Here is a 4,656-nt window from a genome sequence, read left to right on the forward strand (position 1 = left end):
GACCAATAAAGATACCTAAACAACGAACAGCATTGTTGGTAACACTAATATCACAAACTTCTGTGTACCTGTCTTTGAGATTCCCTAAAAGTATGCACTGCGTTTTTTTCTTATTAATTTTTGATCCAGCATGATTGCAAAAATTTTCAACAGTTTCGATTGCCTTTTCTAGTGACTTTATATTTCTCAAAGCTAGAGTTACATTTTCTGCGTGTTGTAAATTTTTTATTTCTGTGGATGAGTTATTAAGTTGAACGCCTTTAATTTGATTATTGTTTTTTAGTTTCAAAGATAATATTTCTGCTACGAATAAATACAACAAAGCTGAAATAGGACAACCCTGTCTTATTTCTCTTGACATCGAGCAAGCTTTTGAAACCCAACCATTATTTTTAATTCTAAAGATTGGATTTGTGTACAAAATGTTTACACAGGTAATAAAATTATCCCCAAAATTAATTTTTTTAAGAACGTGAAATAAGAAATTCCATTCCACCCAATCAAATGCTTTTTCAAAATCTATAAATAAAAGAATACCATCATTTGCATGTTCCATGCAATATTCATAAATATCTAAGACAACTCTAGCGTTTATTCCAATAAATCGCCCTTTGATGTATGCTGATTGCTCTTTACTAATTAATTTATCAATAACTTTTTGTAATCGTCTTGCAAATATGAAGGCAATAATTTTATAATCTGTATTTGTCAAACTTAACGGTCTATAGTTTTTTTAATCGGTTTTATCTCCTTTCTTGAATAAAAGGGTAATAAGAGATAGGCGTTGTGAAAAGGACATTTCCTGATTATCAAATACGGATAATGATACTTCATAAAATAAGGGGCCAATATGACTCCAGAAACATTTATAGAACTCGCATGGTATTCCATCTAAACCTGGAGACTTGATATTTTTCATGTTAAAAACCGCTTCTTTACATTCGTCTATTGATGGTAATGTATCAAGATTTTGTTTTTCATTTTCATCTAGTGTTTGGCAATGTATATCATTTAAATAGTTTGATATGTTATTGTCTTCGATTGACGTACTTTTATAAAGTTTTTCATAAAAATTACACATTTCGTTCAAGATTTCAGAGTTGGAAAAAAAACGTCCCATTATCATTATTTATTTCATATATTGTATTGTTTATCTGGTTTTTCTTTTCCATACTGAGGAAAAAATTGTATTTCTTTCACATTGTCCTATCCACTGAGCTTTCGACCTAATTTGTGCACCTTTTGCTATTTGATTGTACATATCATCTAATTCTTTTTCAAGAGTTCTTTTTTTCATTCATGTTAATTAGGGCACTTGGAAGATTTTCAATTTCTTCAATTTTATCTTCAGTAAGCTTAATCCTTAGTTTTATATTATTTTTTTTATTGTTTAGCGTAATTTATTGAACAGTCTCGGATTTTTACTTTAAAAAGTTCCCATCTTGAGATTGAATCTAATGATTTATCTAAATCCTTAAATATATCAATGATTCCTTTTTTGTATTCATCGTGTTCAAGGTGAGAAATGTTTGATTTCCAATACCCCGAACCCCGTTCTAGTTTGTTAAGATCAACACAAGCTTTTACATATCTATGGTCGCTCATTCTCGTGTTTTTGTTATGTGTACCTGGAATGCGTCTGATAATCATATTTTTCGCCAAATCTAAAATTTCGTTAGTAATAAATATGTAATCTATTCTGCTCTTAGGGCAGTTATCTGCATCGCACCACGTAAAACCATTTTTATCAGGATATTTATGTTTCCAAATATCAACATTTATATCAACAAGATCTAATTTATGTAAGATTGTCTACATATTTCAATGATATACTTCTCAAGAAATTCTTGATACAAAAACATTGAGGAGTGAGATACCTCAAGATAAGCATGGTAAGTTTTCCAAAGAACTCTTGATTACATTCTGCACAAATGCAAGTCGATATCGATACGAAAACGTCGATATCGACGATATCGACAATAAATATGGACAGCTTTTGTTGTGCACATATGCCAATCGATATCGATATGATATCGACGATATCGACATGATATATGGACAACTTTAGTTCAGAAAATTGATATTGATACGATATTATCGATACTGACGTTAAATTTGGAAAGATTTAGTTCTGTACATATGCAAATCGATATCAGTACGATATCGTCGATATCGAGATTAAATATGGATAGCTGTAGTTGTGTACTTATGCATTTAAGTTCTATAATATTGTAATTACTGAATCGATATCGATACAATATCGTCGTTATCATCGATATCGATAGGACATCGTATCTTGGACTGATGAAAACCTTTTTTTATGTTGATGCTTTCGTCGACTTCTGACGTTGATTCGGTGTCATTTTGATATTCAATTATTGTTGTTTTAATTTACCACTGGCTGTAGGCTTTATTCTCTCAAAAAAAAAAAAGGAAACGTCCCATGCATGCACTCATGAATTTAAATTACTATCGTTGTTTATATTTGTAGGTAGTTACATCTATATAGGACTTCTAAAATATCATGATCACGAATTAAGTGGGGCGTTATCAGTTTACTCTTTAATCCCCGATCGCCATGTATTACTGCGAGACATGTCAAGTTTCAGTACCTATCTTAAAAGTTCACTTGCATCGCATCCAATACATCAAAAGGTGTAGCGTACTTTATGCAACAATGCTAATGAATACTAAGATTATTTTATTATGTTATATTGAAAAGATATTGGAAAATCATAGTACATTTAAATACAAAATGCCACTTTCGAATCTTGCTTCATATATCTATTGACTGCAGAAACCTGGTTTCATTACACTGCATTAAACTGAGAACACACCTGGAGAGAATGTTGGATGAAGGGGAGGGGGGTATCACTACTCATTGATAAAGACATTCCATTTGCATTTGAGTAACCTGAGGTTGAGAGGTAATGCTTGAATGAACAAGGCAAGGCGAGTATTGAAGGAACAGGGTTCTCAAATCTATCGCCATTTTTATGGTGGGCATTGTAAACTTAGAACTATTCCTATTTTTATGTTATTCTTTTATGACTAAAATTCTACGAAATAGCTTGATCTAGCAAGAATTCTAAAAATGTCTAGTATAATGCCTCTCATTTTTCTTAAATCTGGATCATTCATGAACGAACAAGGAACAAGTATAGGCATTCGTGTTCAGTTAGTTTCTCCCTTTAACTGTAACTACGATCAGGCAAGCGTGTTGAACTTGTGCTGTTTCAGGATATGCATAAAACAAACTACAATCTAGTTTAGAGACAGATGATTTCTCATTGTATTGAATTTCTTGTAACAAGAACATGGGCGAAAATAAAGCATGTGAGGATGGTTTAATTTTATCAGAACAGAAAAGATCGGAGAGTCCACCCAAATCTCAATCTCGAGCATTATATGTTTCGTTTGCCGCGAATGTGTTCTTTTTGGGGGTGGTGGTTTGCTATGTAATTCTTCAGATTGTCGGGGACATTCGAGGCCACAGGAAAAACCCACCAGGGCCGACACCAGCGCCCTCTCTCCCCGAGGACTCGTTCTATTCCTGTTCTCCGTGCAAACCCATGATGAGGGCTGATGATGCTGACACAACGAGGCTCGCCACGGGGAATTTCTCCTTTCTGTGTTGTAATCGGATAATTCAAGATGTACAGTTAGAGGTTTGTACAAAATTAATGGAACTGATTTCAGTATGGGCAAACATTGTATTTTAGAAGTACCGATTTATTACTAAAATCATAGTCAAACGCAGAAACGACCTGTTCAATATTGAGGGCTCACAACTTGGGTAGAATGTAAACGTTTTAGTTCGTTGTTTATTTTCTTAAGAACACAATTAAAGTGTGATTCTAATTTAAAATGTTGATTTGATCCCGAAGGCAATTCAAGAATTTAATTCCGATAGAGATTGTTTTGTTGTTGTATCGAAAAGGCGATGCTCTAATCAATTTCTTTTAATTTGATCAGCTACCCAACACAGGGCAACTATTTGAAGAGTGTCAGGCCAAAAAAGGTATGTAGGAAATGTGGGGGGGGGGGGGGGGGGGTGGTGCAAACATGGGGGATTGATAGATTTTATTTAAAAAGTAAAACAGAAAGTACATTTTTATATATATATATTTTTAACCTTTTTTATTATTTGATATAAAGACGATAACGGGAACACAGTTGGAGCAATCTTGTACATTAACCTAAACAAGACGCGATGTACTTCAGGTGAGTTAGTGGAATCAATATTATGAGCTTAAAAAATTGAACTGATTTAATAGGAAATGTTCTTTTAAATGATGACTAAGGCCCCGTGTATTTATGATCAATTCATGACCAGTAAAGATGTAATGATTTACAGCTAGTCCAGTCTGAATCATAGACAGTTGAAGATAAAGTCACATGACTGAAAAATCCAAACACATTGAACATAATATAATGTTATCTAAGACCTTTTGCATTTTTAATAGATAAAAATTGAAAAATCTAAAACTAATAATAAAAAAAACTTAAAGATTTAAAAAGTTGACCTATTTTATTAAGGGTTGCATTGGAAGTTGGGCAGTAAGACCACCTATTTGAGGGGAGGAGTGTGGTATGAAGACCTTCTCCAATATGGCCGACTCACCGTACCAAGTGACGGGATTTATACAGTCTACA

General features: G+C 33.1%; 1 long non-coding RNA gene across 1 annotated transcript; it reads left to right on the forward strand.

The window, feature by feature from the left end:
- Window positions 1–2,929: 2,929 nt before the first annotated feature.
- LOC136270894 (uncharacterized) lies at window positions 2,930–4,225 on the forward strand. The gene is made up of 3 exons (XR_010708766.1): window positions 2,930–3,668; window positions 3,976–4,021; window positions 4,159–4,225. It is a non-coding gene; the product is annotated as an uncharacterized lncRNA (long non-coding RNA).
- Window positions 4,226–4,656: the final 431 nt, after the last annotated feature.

This window comes from Magallana gigas, chromosome 8, assembly GCF_963853765.1.
Source record: "Magallana gigas chromosome 8, xbMagGiga1.1, whole genome shotgun sequence".
NCBI classification, from domain to species: domain Eukaryota; kingdom Metazoa; phylum Mollusca; class Bivalvia; order Ostreida; family Ostreidae; genus Magallana; species Magallana gigas.